The following is a 16196-nucleotide window of genomic DNA, read 5'->3' as shown; positions in this document are numbered from 1 at the left end:
TGAAGGTAGCTGCTCCCAAATCTTCCATTCATCCTGCAAGGATGCTGAATGATTCACTACTTTCTGATATTACCAAAGATTTCAAAAACAGCAACAACCACTCAGCTTGTGATCTCCTCCTCCACCTTCCCTGTAACAGAGAAGGAGAACAGTCATCAACAGCAATCAGCACCTGCAACGAAGCAGAACTGAGAGCTCACTTCACGCTCAGAGGAGATCACTACAGCTCCTCCTCGTGGTTGGTAGGTTGGCACACTTTAGGATGCAGTTTCCCAAGTTAAACACTTTAGAAATGATCCCTGAAAGTATAGTCTTAACCTGCTATTCTCTGCATTGACTTCCCCCACCCTGCAGGCTACCACGTAGTATTGTGGAGAAGAACTTTAGTCTACCGCTCGCTTTCTCTCTGTTAGCTGTCCAGGCATCTAATACCAATATCCATGCGTACTGTATGGTATAGTGTAATATGGGAATCATTTCATTAACAGACTGGAGATTGGCGCTCAAGGAAAATAATTTGCATGTTCCCGGTGCGTTCTGGGAAGACTCGCCGCGGGCGGGCACATTGCTGGGTTTAGCTTGGTCTGGTGGCTCGGAGGACATCGCCACACCAGAGATTGGAGCTCGGGGAAGAGAATGTGCAGACCTGACATAATCTCGCAAGAGTTGTGCTGTCTTCCAGGTGCGCAAATCAAAGATGTGTCTGATCAAGACTCTTCAGTCTTTCAGACCACTACCCATTCCTACTGATACAAGTTGGGACAAATGACACTGCCCAAAAGGACCTTGCAACTATCTGCAGAGACTTTGAAGACCTCGGCAGGGAAATGAAGGAACTAGGAGCACAGGTGGTCTTGTCGTCCATCCTGCCAGTGGATGGCCACGGAGTAAGGAGATGGAACAGGACTCTACGGGTGAACAACTGACTACGTCGATGTTGCCGTCAGCAAAGATTTGGATTTCTAGACCATGGAGTGAATTACTCATATGATGAACTCCTTGCTAGAGATGGCTTGCAACTTACAAAGGCAGGTAAGCAAATACTTGACAGGTGCCTTGCTACACTCATCAGGAGAGCTTTAAGCTAGAACAATATGGGAAGGGAAGGGAAAGGCTAGGCAAAAATATACGACTAATTAATACATCTGAGAACCTTGCTATTAGAAGGGGAAAGAAAGATCAAAGACAAAAAAAATTCAGAAGGAAAGTAGAGGAGCAAGAGGCACCTGTCACAAACTAAAATGCTTCAATACAAATGCACAGAGCATAGGAAACCAACAAGGCGAATTGGAGCCCCTAAGACAGGAAGAGAAATATGATGTCATAGGCATCACAGAAACGTGGTGGGATGATACACGATTGGAATACAAGGCTTGAAGGATGCAACCTTTTTATAAGAAACAGACCTAATAGAAGAGGAGCAGGCCTGAACGGCCGCTGTGTTGAGTGAATGGAGAGGGTCGGGGAAGAGCGAGGAGTGAAATCCCCTCCAGCCGCCCGCTGCGAGCCAACGTTACTCACTCCTGTGCAGCAGCATGGGATCGAGTACATAAGAGGAGGAGCATCGGGCATCGTTTGCCCGACAGCCGTTCCATGTAAGTAAATGGGGCTTCAGCTAACTTCAATGAATTAAACTCTAAAGGTTCAGATGAATTACATTTTAGGATACTGAAGGTTGATTGAATGAAGGTAGCTGCTCCCAAATCTTCCATTCATCCTGCAAGGATGCTGAATGATTCACTACTTTCTGATATTACCAAAGATTTCAAAAACAGCAACAACCACTCAGCTTGTGATCTCCTCCTCCACCTTCCCTGTAACAGAGAAGGAGAACGGTCATCAACAGCAATCAGCACCTGCAACGAAGCAGAACTGAGAGCTCACTTCACGCTCAGAGGAGATCACTACAGCTCCTCCTCGTGGTTGGTAGGTTGGCACACTTTAGGATGCAGTTTCCCAAGTTAAACACTTTAGAAATGATCCCTGAAAGTATAGTCTTAACCTGCTATTCTCTGCATTGACTTCCCCCACCCTGCAGGCTACCACGTAGTATTGTGGAGAAGAACTTTAGTCCACCGCTCGCTTTCTCTCTGTTAGCTGTCCAGGCATCTAATACCAATATCCATGCATACTGTATGGTATAGTGTAATATGGGAATCATTTCATTAACAGACCGGAGATTGGCGCTCAAGGAAAATAATTTGCATGTTCCCGGTGCGTTCTGGGAAGACTCGCCGCGGGCGGGCACATTGCTGGGTTTAGCTTGGTCTGGTGGCTCGGAGGACATCGCCACACCAGAGATTGGAGCTCGGGGAAGAGAATGTGCAGACCTGACATAATCTCGCAAGAGTTGTGCTGTCTTCCAGGTGCGCAAATCAAAGATGTGTCTGATCAAGACTCTTCAGTCTTTCAGACCACTACCCATTCCTACTGATACAAGTTGGGACAAATGACACTGCCCAAAAGGACCTTGCAACTATCTGCAGAGACTTTGAAGACCTCGGCAGGGAAATGAAGGAACTAGGAGCACAGGTGGTCTTGTCGTCCATCCTGCCAGTGGATGGCCACGGAGTAAGGAGATGGAACAGGACTCTACGGGTGAACAACTGACTACGTCGATGTTGCCGTCAGCAAAGATTTGGATTTCTAGACCATGGAGTGAATTACTCATATGATGAACTCCTTGCTAGAGATGGCTTGCAACTTACAAAGGCAGGTAAGCAAATACTTGACAGGTGCCTTGCTACACTCATCAGGAGAGCTTTAAGCTAGAACAATATGGGAAGGGAAGGGAAAGGCTAGGCAAAAATATACGACTAATTAATACATCTGAGAACCTTGCTATTAGAAGGGGAAAGAAAGATCAAAGACAAAAAAAATTCAGAAGGAAAGTAGAGGAGCAAGAGGCACCTGTCACAAACTAAAATGCTTCAATACAAATGCACAGAGCATAGGAAACCAACAAGGCGAATTGGAGCCCCTAAGACAGGAAGAGAAATATGATGTCATAGGCATCACAGAAACGTGGTGGGATGATACACGATTGGAATACAAGGCTTGAAGGATGCAACCTTTTTATAAGAAACAGACCTAATAGAAGAGGAGCAGGCCTGAACGGCCGCTGTGTTGAGTGAATGGAGAGGGTCGGGGAAGAGCGAGGAGTGAAATCCCCTCCAGCCGCCCGCTGCGAGCCAACGTTACTCACTCCTGTGCAGCAGCATGGGAGCGAGTACATAAGAGGAGGAGCATCGGGCATCGTTTGCCCGACAGCCGTTCCGTGTAAGTAAATGGGGCTTCAGCTAACTTCAATGAATTAAACTCTAAAGGTTCAGATGAATTACATTTTAGGATACTGAAGGTTGATTGAATGAAGGTAGCTGCTCCCAAATCTTCCATTCATCCTGCAAGGATGCTGAATGATTCACTACTTTCTGATATTACCAAAGATTTCAAAAACAGCAACAACCACTCAGCTTGTGATCTCCTCCTCCACCTTCCCTGTAACAGAGAAGGAGAACGGTCATCAACAGCAATCAGCACCTGCAACGAAGCAGAACTGAGAGCTCACTTCACGCTCAGAGGAGATCACTACAGCTCCTCCTCGTGGTTGGTAGGTTGGCACACTTTAGGATGCAGTTTCCCAAGTTAAACACTTTAGAAATGATCCCTGAAAGTATAGTCTTAACCTGCTATTCTCTGCATTGACTTCCCCCACCCTGCAGGCTACCACGTAGTATTGTGGAGAAGAACTTTAGTCCACCGCTCGCTTTCTCTCTGTTAGCTGTCCAGGCATCTAATACCAATATCAATGCGTACTGTATGGTATAGTGTAATATGGGAATTATTTCATTAACAGACTGGAGATTGGCGCTCAAGGAAAATAATTTGCATGTTCCCGGTGCGTTCTGGGAAGACTCGCCGCGGGCGGGCACATTGCTGGGTTTAGCTTGGTCTGGTGGCTCGGAGGACATTGCCACACCAGAGATTGGAGCTCGGGGAAGAGAATGTGCAGACCTGACATAATCTCGCAAGAGTTGTGCTGTCTTCCAGGTGCGCAAATCAAAGATGTGTCTGATCAAGACTCTTCAGTCTTTCAGACCACTACCCATTCCTACTGATACAAGTTGGGACAAATGACACTGCCCAAAAGGACCTTGCAACTATCTGCAGAGACTTTGAAGACCTCGGCAGGGAAATGAAGGAACTAGGAGCACAGGTGGTCTTGTCGTCCATCCTGCCAGTGGATGGCCACGGAGTAAGGAGATGGAACAGGACTCTACGGGTGAACAACTGACTACGTCGATGTTGCCGTCAGCAAAGATTTGGATTTCTAGACCATGGAGTGAATTACTCATATGATGAACTCCTTGCTAGAGATGGCTTGCAACTTACAAAGGCAGGTAAGCAAATACTTGACAGGTGCCTTGCTACACTCATCAGGAGAGCTTTAAGCTAGAACAATATGGGAAGGGAAGGGAAAGGCTAGGCAAAAATATACGACTAATTAATACATCTGAGAACCTTGCTATTAGAAGGGGAAAGAAAGATCAAAGACAAAAAAAATTCAGAAGGAAAGTAGAGGAGCAAGAGGCACCTGTCACAAACTAAAATGCTTCAATACAAATGCACAGAGCATAGGAAACCAACAAGGCGAATTGGAGCCCCTAAGACAGGAAGAGAAATATGATGTCATAGGCATCACAGAAACGTGGTGGGATGATACACGATTGGAATACAAGGCTTGAAGGATGCAACCTTTTTATAAGAAACAGACCTAATAGAAGAGGAGCAGGCCTGAACGGCCGCTGTGTTGAGTGAATGGAGAGGGTCGGGGAAGAGCGAGGAGTGAAATCCCCTCCAGCCGCCCGCTGCGAGCCAACGTTACTCACTCCTGTGCAGCAGCATGGGAGCGAGTACATAAGAGGAGGAGCATCGGGCATCGTTTGCCCGACAGCCGTTCCGTGTAAGTAAATGGGGCTTCAGCTAACTTCAATGAATTAAACTCTAAAGGTTCAGATGAATTACATTTTAGGATACTGAAGGTTGATTGAATGAAGGTAGCTGCTCCCAAATCTTCCATTCATCCTGCAAGGATGCTGAATGATTCACTACTTTCTGATATTACCAAAGATTTCAAAAACAGCAACAACCACTCAGCTTGTGATCTCCTCCTCCACCTTCCCTGTAACAGAGAAGGAGAACGGTCATCAACAGCAATCAGCACCTGCAACGAAGCAGAACTGAGAGCTCACTCCACGCTCAGAAGAGATCACTACAGCTCCTCCTCGTGGTTGGTAGGTTGGCACACTTTAGGATGCAGTTTCCCAAGTTAAACACTTTAGAAATGATCCCTGAAAGTATAGTCTTAACCTGCTATTCTCTGCATTGACTTCCCCCACCCTGCAGGCTACCACGTAGTATTGTGGAGAAGAACTTTAGTCCACCGCTCGCTTTCTCTCTGTTAGCTGTCCAGGCATCTAATACCAATATCCATGCGTACTGTATGTTATAGTGTAATATGGGAATCATTTCATTAACAGACCGGAGATTGGCGCTCAAGGAAAATAATTTGCATGTTCCCGGTGCGTTCTGGGAAGACTCGCCGCGGGCGGGCACATTGCTGGGTTTAGCTTGGTCTGGTGGCTCGGAGGACATCGCCACACCAGAGATTGGAGCTCGGGGAAGAGAATGTGCAGACCTGACATAATCTCGCAAGAGTTGTGCTGTCTTCCAGGTGCGCAAATCAAAGATGTGTCTGATCAAGACTCTTCAGTCTTTCAGACCACTACCCATTCCTACTGATACAAGTTGGGACAAATGACACTGCCCAAAAGGACCTTGCAACTATCTGCAGAGACTTTGAAGACCTCGGCAGGGAAATGAAGGAACTAGGAGCACAGGTGGTCTTGTCGTCCATCCTGCCAGTGGATGGCCACGGAGTAAGGAGATGGAACAGGACTCTACGGGTGAACAACTGACTACGTCGATGTTGCCGTCAGCAAAGATTTGGATTTCTAGACCATGGAGTGAATTACTCATATGATGAACTCCTTGCTAGAGATGGCTTGCAACTTACAAAGGCAGGTAAGCAAATACTTGACAGGTGCCTTGCTACACTCATCAGGAGAGCTTTAAGCTAGAACAATATGGGAAGGGAAGGGAAAGGCTAGGCAAAAATATACGACTAATTAATACATCTGAGAACCTTGCTATTAGAAGGGGAAAGAAAGATCAAAGACAAAAAAAATTCAGAAGGAAAGTAGAGGAGCAAGAGACACCTGTCACAAACTAAAATGCTTCAATACAAATGCACAGAGCATAGGAAACCAACAAGGCGAATTGGAGCCCCTAAGACAGGAAGAGAAATATGATGTCATAGGCATCACAGAAACGTGGTGGGATGATACACGATTGGAATACAAGGCTTGAAGGATGCAACCTTTTTATAAGAAACAGACCTAATAGAAGAGGAGCAGGCCTGAACGGCCGCTGTGTTGAGTGAATGGAGAGGGTTGGGGAAGAGCGAGGAGTGAAATCCCCTCCAGCCGCCGGCTGCGAGCCAACGTTACTCACTCCTGTGCAGCAGCATGGGAGCGAGTACATAAGAGGAGGAGCATCGGGCATCGTTTGCCCGACAGCCGTTTTGTGTAAGTAAATGGGGCTTCAGCTAACTTCAATGAATTAAACTCTAAAGGTTCAGATGAAGTACATTTTAGGATACTGAAGGTTGATTTAATGAAGGTAGCTGCTCCCAAATCTTCCATTCATCCTGCAAGGATGCTGAATGATTCACTACTTTCTGATATTACCAAAGATTTCAAAAACAGCAACAACCACTCAGCTTGTGATCTCCTCCTCCACCTTCCCCGTAACAGAGAAGGAGAACGGTCATCAACAGCAATCAGCACCTGCAACGAAGCAGAACTGAGAGCTCACTTCACGCTCAGAGGAGATCACTACAGCTCCTCCTCGTGGTTGGTAGGTTGGCACACTTTAGGATGCAGTTTCCCAAGTTAAACAATTTAGAAATGATCCCTGAAAGTATAGTCTTAACCTGCTATTCTCTGCATTGACTTCCCCCACCCTGCAGGCTACAACGTAGTATTGTGGAGAAGAACTTTAGTCCACCGCTCGCTTTCTCTCTGTTAGCTGTCCAGGCATCTAATACCAATATCCATGCGTACTGTATGGTATAGTGTAATATGGGAATCATTTCATTAACAGACCGGAGATTGGCGCTCAAGGAAAATAATTTGCATGTTCCCGGTGCGTTCTGGGAGGACTCGCCGCGGGCGGGCACATTGCTGGGTTTAGCTTGGTCTGGTGGCTCGGAGGACATCGCCACACCAGAGATTGGAGCTCGGGGAAGAGAATGTGCAGACCTGACATAATCTCGCAAGAGTTGTGCTGTCTTCCAGGTGCGCAAATCAAAGATGTGTCTGATCAAGACTCTTCAGTCTTTCAGACCACTACCCATTCCTACTGATACAAGTTGGGACAAATGACACTGCCCAAAAGGACCTTGCAACTATCTGCAGAGACTTTGAAGACCTCGGCAGGGAAATGAAGGAACTAGGAGCACAGGTGGTCTTGTCGTCCATCCTGCCAGTGGATGGCCACGGAGTAAGGAGATGGAACAGGACTCTACGGGTGAACAACTGACTACGTCGATGTTGCCGTCAGCAAAGATTTGGATTTCTAGACCATGGAGTGAATTACTCATATGATGAACTCCTTGCTAGAGATGGCTTGCAACTTACAAAGGCAGGTAAGCAAATACTTGACAGGTGCCTTGCTACACTCATCAGGAGAGCTTTAAGCTAGAACAATATGGGAAGGGAAGGGAAAGGTTAGGCAAAAATATACGACTAATTAATACATCTGAGAACCTTGCTATTAGAAGGGGAAAGAAAGATCAAAGACAAAAAAAATTCAGAAGGAAAGTAGAGGAGCAAGAGACACCTGTCACAAACTAAAATGCTTCAATACAAATGCACAGAGCATAGGAAACCAACAAGGCGAATTGGAGCCCCTAAGACAGGAAGAGAAATATGATGTCATAGGCATCACAGAAACGTGGTGGGATGATACACGATTGGAATACAAGGCTTGAAGGATGCAACCTTTTTATAAGAAACAGACCTAATAGAAGAGGAGCAGGCCTGAACGGCCGCTGTGTTGAGTGAATGGAGAGGGTCGGGGAAGAGCGAGGAGTGAAATCCCCTCCAGCCGCCCGCTGCGAGCCAACGTTACTCACTCCTGTGCAGCAGCATGGGAGCGAGTACATAAGAGGAGGAGCATCGGGCATCGTTTGCCCGACAGCCGTTCCGTGTAAGTAAATGGGGCTTCAGCTAACTTCAATGAATTAAACTCTAAAGGTTCAGATGAATTACATTTTAGGATACTGAAGGTTGATTGAATGAAGGTAGCTGCTCCCAAATCTTCCATTCATCCTGCAAGGATGCTGAATGATTCACTACTTTCTGATATTACTAAAGATTTCAAAAACAGCAACAACCACTCAGCTTGTGATCTCCTCCTCCACCTTCCCTGTAACAGAGAAGGAGAACAGTCATCAACAGCAATCAGCACCTGCAACGAAGCAGAACTGAGAGCTCACTTCACGCTCAGAGGAGATCACTACAGCTCCTCCTCGTGGTTGGTAGGTTGGCACACTTTAGGATGCAGTTTCCCAAGTTAAACACTTTAGAAATGATCCCTGAAAGTATAGTCTTAACCTGCTATTCTCTGCATTGACTTCCCCCACCCTGCAGGCTACCACGTAGTATTGTGGAGAAGAACTTTAGTCCACCGCTCGCTTTCTCTCTGTTAGCTGTCCAGGCATCTAATACCAATATCCATGCGTACTGTATGGTATAGTGTAATATGGGAATCATTTCATTAACAGACCGGAGATTGGCGCTCAAGGAAAATAATTTGCATGTTCCCGGTGCGTTCTGGGAAGACTCGCCGCGGGCAGGCACATTGCTAGGTTTAGCTTGGTCTGGTGGCTCGGAGGACATCGCCACACCAGAGATTGGAGCTCGGGGAAGAGAATGTGCAGACCTGACATAATCTCGCAAGAGTTGTGCTGTCTTCCAGGTGCGCAAATCAAAGATGTGTCTGATCAAGACTCTTCAGTCTTTCAGACCACTACCCATTCCTACTGATACAAGTTGGGACAAATGACACTGCCCAAAAGGACCTTGCAACTATCTGCAGAGACTTTGAAGACCTCGGCAGGGAAATGAAGGAACTAGGAGCACAGGTGGTCTTGTCGTCCATCCTGCCAGTGGATGGCCACGGAGTAAGGAGATGGAACAGGACTCTACGGGTGAACAACTGACTACGTCGATGTTGCCGTCAGCAAAGATTTGGATTTCTAGACCATGGAGTGAATTACTCATATGATGAACTCCTTGCTAGAGATGGCTTGCAACTTACAAAGGCAGGTAAGCAAATACTTGACAGGTGCCTTGCTACACTCATCAGGAGAGCTTTAAGCTAGAACAATATGGGAAGGGAAGGGAAAGGCTAGGCAAAAATATACGACTAATTAATACATCTGAGAACCTTGCTATTAGAAGGGGAAAGAAAGATCAAAGACAAAAAAAATTCAGAAGGAAAGTAGAGGAGCAAGAGACACCTGTCACAAACTAAAATGCTTCAATACAAATGCACAGAGCATAGGAAACCAACAAGGCGAATTGGAGCCCCTAAGACAGGAAGAGAAATATGATGTCATAGGCATCACAGAAACGTGGTGGGATGATACACGATTGGAATACAAGGCTTGAAGGATGCAACCTTTTTATAAGAAACAGACCTAATAGAAGAGGAGCAGGCCTGAACGGCCGCTGTGTTGAGTGAATGGAGAGGGTCGGGGAAGAGCGAGGAGTGAAATCCCCTCCAGCCGCCCGCTGCGAGCCAACGTTACTCACTCCTGTGCAGCAGCATGGGAGCGAGTACATAAGAGGAGGAGCATCGGGCATCGTTTGCCCAACAGCCGTTCCGTGTAAGTAAATGGGGCTTCAGCTAACTTCAATGAATTAAACTCTAAAGGTTCAGATGAATTACATTTTAGGATACTGAAGGTTGATTGAATGAAGGTAGCTGCTCCCAAATCTTCCATTCATCCTGCAAGGATGCTGAATGATTCACTACTTTCTGATATTACCAAAGATTTCAAAAACAGCAACAACCACTCAGCTTGTGATCTCCTCCTCCACCTTCCCTGTAACAGAGAAGGAAAACGGTCATCAACAGCAATCAGCACCTGCAACGAAGCAGAACTGAGAGCTCACTTCACACTCAGAGGAGATCACTACAGCTCCTCCTCGTGGTTGGTAGGTTGGCACACTTTAGGATGCAGTTTCCCAAGTTAAACACTTTAGAAATGATCCCTGAAAGTATAGTCTTAACCTGCTATTCTCTACATTGACTTCCCCCACCCTGCAGGCTACCACGTAGTATTGTGGAGAAGAACTTTAGTCCACCGCTCGCTTTCTCTCTGTTAGCTGTCCAGGCATCTAATACCAATATCCATGCGTACTGTATGGTATAGTGTAATATGGGAATCATTTCATTAACAGACCGGAGATTGGCGCTCAAGGAAAATAATTTGCATGTTCCCGGTGCGTTCTGGGAAGACTCGCCGCGGGCGGGCACATTGCTGGGTTTAGCTTGGTCTGGTGGCTCGGAGGACATCGCCACACCAGAGATTGGAGCTCGGGGAAGAGAATGTGCAGACCTGACATAATCTCGCAAGAGTTGTGCTGTCTTCCAGGTGCGCAAATCAAAGATGTGTCTGATCAAGACTCTTCAGTCTTTCAGACCACTACCCATTCCTACTGATACAAGTTGGGACAAATGACACTGCCCAAAAGGACCTTGCAACTATCTGCAGAGACTTTGAAGACCTCGGCAGGGAAATGAAGGAACTAGGAGCACAGGTGGTCTTGTCGTCCATCCTGCCAGTGGATGGCCACGGAGTAAGGAGATGGAACAGGACTCTACGGGTGAACAACTGACTACGTCGATGTTGCCGTCAGCAAAGATTTGGATTTCTAGACCATGGAGTGAATTACTCATATGATGAACTCCTTGCTAGAGATGGCTTGCAACTTACAAAGGCAGGTAAGCAAATACTTGACAGGTGCCTTGCTACACTCATCAGGAGAGCTTTAAGCTAGAACAATATGGGAAGGGAAGGGAAAGGCTAGGCAAAAATATACGACTAATTAATACATCTGAGAACCTTGCTATTAGAAGGGGAAAGAAAGATCAAAGACAAAAAAAATTCAGAAGGAAAGTAGAGGAGCAAGAGACACCTGTCACAAACTAAAATGCTTCAATACAAATGCACAGAGCATAGGAAACCAACAAGGCGAATTGGAGCCCCTAAGACAGGAAGAGAAATATGATGTCATAGGCATCACAGAAACGTGGTGGGATGATACACGATTGGAATACAAGGCTTGAAGGATGCAACCTTTTTATAAGAAACAGACCTAATAGAAGAGGAGCAGGCCTGAACGGCCGCTGTGTTGAGTGAATGGAGAGGGTCGGGGAAGAGCGAGGAGTGAAATCCCCTCCAGCCGCCCGCTGCGAGCCAACGTTACTCACTCCTGTGCAGCAGCATGGGAGCGAGTACATAAGAGGAGGAGCATCGGGCATCGTTTGCCCGACAGCCGTTCCGTGTAAGTAAATGGGGCTTCAGCTAACTTCAATGAATTAAACTCTAAAGGTTCAGATGAATTACATTTTAGGATACTGAAGGTTGATTGAATGAAGGTAGCTGCTCCCAAATCTTCCATTCATCCTGCAAGGATGCTGAATGATTCACTACTTTCTGATATTACTAAAGATTTCAAAAACAGCAACAACCACTCACCTTGTGATCTCCTCCTCCACCTTCCCTGTAACAGAGAAGGAGAACGGTCATCAACAGCAATCAGCACCTGCAACGAAGCAGAACTGAGAGCTCACTTCACGCTCAGAGGAGATCACTACAGCTCCTCCTCGTGGTTGGTAGGTTGGCACACTTTAGGATGCAGTTTCCCAAGTTAAACACTTTAGAAATGATCCCTGAAAGTATAGTCTTAACCTGCTATTCTCTGCATTGACTTCCCCCACCCTGCAGGCTACCACGTAGTATTGTGGAGAAGAACTTTAGTCCACCGCTCGCTTTCTCTCTGTTAGCTGTCCAGGCATCTAATACCAATATCCATGCGTACTGTATGGTATAGTGTAATATGGGAATCATTTCATTAACAGACCGGAGATTGGCGCTCAAGGAAAATAATTTGCATGTTCCCGGTGCGTTCTGGGAAGACTCGCCGCGGGCGGGCACATTGCTGGGTTTAGCTTGGTCTGGTGGCTCGGAGGACATCGCCACACCAGAGATTGGAGCTCGGGGAAGAGAATGTGCAGACCTGACATAATCTCGCAAGAGTTGTGCTGTCTTCCAGGTGCGCAAATCAAAGATGTGTCTGATCAAGACTCTTCAGTCTTTCAGACCACTACCCATTCCTACTGATACAAGTTGGGACAAATGACACTGCCCAAAAGGACCTTGCAACTATCTGCAGAGACTTTGAAGACCTCGGCAGGGAAATGAAGGAACTAGGAGCACAGGTGGTCTTGTCGTCCATCCTGCCAGTGGATGGCCACGGAGTAAGGAGATGGAACAGGACTCTACGGGTGAACAACTGACTACGTCGATGTTGCCGTCAGCAAAGATTTGGATTTCTAGACCATGGAGTGAATTACTCATATGATGAACTCCTTGCTAGAGATGGCTTGCAACTTACAAAGGCAGGTAAGCAAATACTTGACAGGTGCCTTGCTACACTCATCAGGAGAGCTTTAAGCTAGAACAATATGGGAAGGGAAGGGAAAGGCTAGGCAAAAATATACGACTAATTAATACATCTGAGAACCTTGCTATTAGAAGGGGAAAGAAAGATCAAAGACAAAAAAAATTCAGAAGGAAAGTAGAGGAGCAAGAGACACCTGTCACAAACTAAAATGCTTCAATACAAATGCACAGAGCATAGGAAACCAACAAGGCGAATTGGAGCCCCTAAGACAGGAAGAGAAATATGATGTCATAGGCATCACAGAAACGTGGTGGGATGATACACGATTGGAATACAAGGCTTGAAGGATGCAACCTTTCTATAAGAAACAGACCTAATAGAAGAGGAGCAGGCCTGAACGGCCGCTGTGTTGAGTGAATGGAGAGGGTCGGGGAAGAGCGAGGAGTGAAATCCCCTCCAGCCGCCCGCTGCGAGCCAACGTTACTCACTCCTGTGCAGCAGCATGGGAGCGAGTACATAAGAGGAGGAGCATCGGGCATCGTTTGCCCGACAGCCGTTCCGTGTAAGTAAATGGGGCTTCAGCTAACTTCAATGAATTAAACTCTAAAGGTTCAGATGAATTACATTTTAGGATACTGAAGGTTGATTGAATGAAGGTAGCTGCTCCCAAATCTTCCATTCATCCTGCAAGGATGCTGAATGATTCACTACTTTCTGATATTACCAAAGATTTCAAAAACAGCAACAACCACTCAGCTTGTGATCTCCTCCTCCACCTTCCCTGTAACAGAGAAGGAAAACGGTCATCAACAGCAATCAGCACCTGCAACGAAGCAGAACTGAGAGCTCACTTCACGCTCAGAGGAGATCACTACAGCTCCTCCTCGTGGTTGGTAGGTTGGCACACTTTAGGATGCAGTTTCCCAAGCTAAACACTTTAGAAATGATCCCTGAAAGTATAGTCTTAACCTGCTATTCTCTGCATTGACTTCCCCCACCCTGCAGGCTACCACGTAGTATTGTGGAGAAGAACTTTAGTCCACCGCTCGCTTTCTCTCTGTTAGCTGTCCAGGCATCTAATACCAATATCCATGCGTACTGTATGGTATAGTGTAATATGGGAATCATTTCATTAACAGACCGGAGATTGGCGCTCAAGGAAAATAATTTGCATGTTCCCGGTGCGTTCTGGGAGGACTCGCCGCGGGCGGGCACATTGCTGGGTTTAGCTTGGTCTGGTGGCTCGGAGGACATCGCCACACCAGAGATTGGAGCTCGGGGAAGAGAATGTGCAGACCTGACATAATCTCGCAAGAGTTGTGCTGTCTTCCAGGTGCGCAAATCAAAGATGTGTCTGATCAAGACTCTTCAGTCTTTCAGACCACTACCCATTCCTACTGATACAAGTTGGGACAAATGACACTGCCCAAAAGGACCTTGCAACTATCTGCAGAGACTTTGAAGACCTCGGCAGGGAAATGAAGGAACTAGGAGCACAGGTGGTCTTGTCGTCCATCCTGCCAGTGGATGGCCACGGAGTAAGGAGATGGAACAGGACTCTACGGGTGAACAACTGACTACGTCGATGTTGCCGTCAGCAAAGATTTGGATTTCTAGACCATGGAGTGAATTACTCATATGATGAACTCCTTGCTAGAGATGGCTTGCAACTTACAAAGGCAGGTAAGCAAATACTTGACAGGTGCCTTGCTACACTCATCAGGAGAGCTTTAAGCTAGAACAATATGGGAAGGGAAGGGAAAGGCTAGGCAAAAATATACGACTAATTAATACATCTGAGAACCTTGCTATTAGAAGGGGAAAGAAAGATCAAAGACAAAAAAAATTCAGAAGGAAAGTAGAGGAGCAAGAGACACCTGTCACAAACTAAAATGCTTCAATACAAATGCACAGAGCATAGGAAACCAACAAGGCGAATTGGAGCCCCTAAGACAGGAAGAGAAATATGATGTCATAGGCATCACAGAAACGTGGTGGGATGATACACGATTGGAATACAAGGCTTGAAGGATGCAACCTTTTTATAAGAAACAGACCTAATAGAAGAGGAGCAGGCCTGAACGGCCGCTGTGTTGAGTGAATGGAGAGGGTCGGGGAAGAGCGAGGAGTGAAATCCCCTCCAGCCGCCCGCTGCGAGCCAACGTTACTCACTCCTGTGCAGCAGCATGGGAGCGAGTACATAAGAGGAGGAGCATCGGGCATCGTTTGCCCGACAGCCGTTCCGTGTAAGTAAATGGGGCTTCAGCTAACTTCAATGAATTAAACTCTAAAGGTTCAGATGAATTACATTTTAGGATACTGAAGGTTGATTGAATGAAGGTAGCTGCTCCCAAATCTTCCATTCATCCTGCAAGGATGCTGAATGATTCACTACTTTCTGATATTACCAAAGATTTCAAAAACAGCAACAACCACTCAGCTTGTGATCTCCTCCTCCACCTTCCCTGTAACAGAGAAGGAGAACGGTCATCAACAGCAATCAGCACCTGCAACGAAGCAGAACTGAGAGCTCACTTCACGCTCAGAGGAGATCACTACAGCTCCTCCTCGTGGTTGGTAGGTTGGCACACTTTAGGATGCAGTTTCCCAAGTTAAACACTTTAGAAATGATCCCTGAAAGTATAGTCTTAACCTGCTATTCTCTGCATTGACTTCCCCCACCCTGCAGGCTACCACGTAGTATTGTGGAGAAGAACTTTAGTCCACCGCTCGCTTTCTCTCTGTTAGCTGTCCAGGCATCTAATACCAATATCCATGCGTACTGTATGGTATAGTGTAATATGGGAATCATTTCATTAACAGACCGGAGATTGGCGCTCAAGGAAAATAATTTGCATGTTCCCGGTGCGTTCTGGGAGGACTCGCCGCGGGCGGGCACATTGCTGGGTTTAGCTTGGTCTGGTGGCTCGGAGGACATCGCCACACCAGAGATTGGAGCTCGGGGAAGAGAATGTGCAGACCTGACATAATCTCGCAAGAGTTGTGCTGTCTTCCAGGTGCGCAAATCAAAGATGTGTCTGATCAAGACTCTTCAGTCTTTCAGACCACTACCCATTCCTACTGATACAAGTTGGGACAAATGACACTGCCCAAAAGGACCTTGCAACTATCTGCAGAGACTTTGAAGACCTCGGCAGGGAAATGAAGGAACTAGGAGCACAGGTGGTCTTGTCGTCCATCCTGCCAGTGGATGGCCACGGAGTAAGGAGATGGAACAGGACTCTACGGGTGAACAACTGACTACGTCGATGTTGCCGTCAGCAAAGATTTGGATTTCTAGACCATGGAGTGAATTACTCATATGATGAACTCCTTGCTAGAGATGGCTTGCAACTTACAAAGGCAGGTAAGCAA

The 16196-nt window shown here is 46.6% G+C and overlaps 10 non-coding genes across 10 annotated transcripts; all 10 read right to left on the bottom strand.

Moving 5' to 3' along the window:
* Positions 1–96: 96 nt before the first annotated feature.
* Positions 97–315, bottom strand: LOC136593088 (small nucleolar RNA U3). The gene has a single exon (XR_010788165.1). It is a non-coding gene; the product is annotated as a small nucleolar RNA U3 (small nucleolar RNA).
* A 1465-nt stretch (positions 316–1780) lies between these two features.
* On the bottom strand, positions 1781–1999 carry LOC136592601 (small nucleolar RNA U3). Its single transcript, XR_010788107.1, has one exon. It is a non-coding gene; the product is annotated as a small nucleolar RNA U3 (small nucleolar RNA).
* Positions 2000–3464: 1465 nt separating this feature from the next.
* Positions 3465–3683, bottom strand: LOC136592590 (small nucleolar RNA U3). Its single transcript, XR_010788106.1, has one exon. It is a non-coding gene; the product is annotated as a small nucleolar RNA U3 (small nucleolar RNA).
* A 1465-nt stretch (positions 3684–5148) lies between these two features.
* On the bottom strand, positions 5149–5367 carry LOC136593523 (small nucleolar RNA U3). Its single transcript, XR_010788246.1, has one exon. It is a non-coding gene; the product is annotated as a small nucleolar RNA U3 (small nucleolar RNA).
* Positions 5368–6832: 1465 nt separating this feature from the next.
* Positions 6833–7051, bottom strand: LOC136593554 (small nucleolar RNA U3). Its single transcript, XR_010788269.1, has one exon. It is a non-coding gene; the product is annotated as a small nucleolar RNA U3 (small nucleolar RNA).
* A 1465-nt stretch (positions 7052–8516) lies between these two features.
* LOC136593077 (small nucleolar RNA U3) lies at positions 8517–8735 on the bottom strand. The gene has a single exon (XR_010788164.1). It is a non-coding gene; the product is annotated as a small nucleolar RNA U3 (small nucleolar RNA).
* A 1465-nt stretch (positions 8736–10200) lies between these two features.
* LOC136593403 (small nucleolar RNA U3) lies at positions 10201–10419 on the bottom strand. The gene has a single exon (XR_010788231.1). It is a non-coding gene; the product is annotated as a small nucleolar RNA U3 (small nucleolar RNA).
* Positions 10420–11884: 1465 nt separating this feature from the next.
* Positions 11885–12103, bottom strand: LOC136593337 (small nucleolar RNA U3). The gene has a single exon (XR_010788226.1). It is a non-coding gene; the product is annotated as a small nucleolar RNA U3 (small nucleolar RNA).
* A 1465-nt stretch (positions 12104–13568) lies between these two features.
* On the bottom strand, positions 13569–13787 carry LOC136593164 (small nucleolar RNA U3). The gene has a single exon (XR_010788197.1). It is a non-coding gene; the product is annotated as a small nucleolar RNA U3 (small nucleolar RNA).
* Positions 13788–15252: 1465 nt separating this feature from the next.
* Positions 15253–15471, bottom strand: LOC136592579 (small nucleolar RNA U3). The gene has a single exon (XR_010788105.1). It is a non-coding gene; the product is annotated as a small nucleolar RNA U3 (small nucleolar RNA).
* Positions 15472–16196: the final 725 nt, after the last annotated feature.

This window comes from Eleutherodactylus coqui, chromosome 1, assembly GCF_035609145.1.
Source record: "Eleutherodactylus coqui strain aEleCoq1 chromosome 1, aEleCoq1.hap1, whole genome shotgun sequence".
In the NCBI taxonomy this organism is placed as follows: Eukaryota; Metazoa; Chordata; class Amphibia; order Anura; family Eleutherodactylidae; genus Eleutherodactylus; species Eleutherodactylus coqui.
The sequence above is the reverse complement of the archived record's forward strand: the minus strand, read 5'-3'. Positions and strand labels throughout refer to the sequence as shown.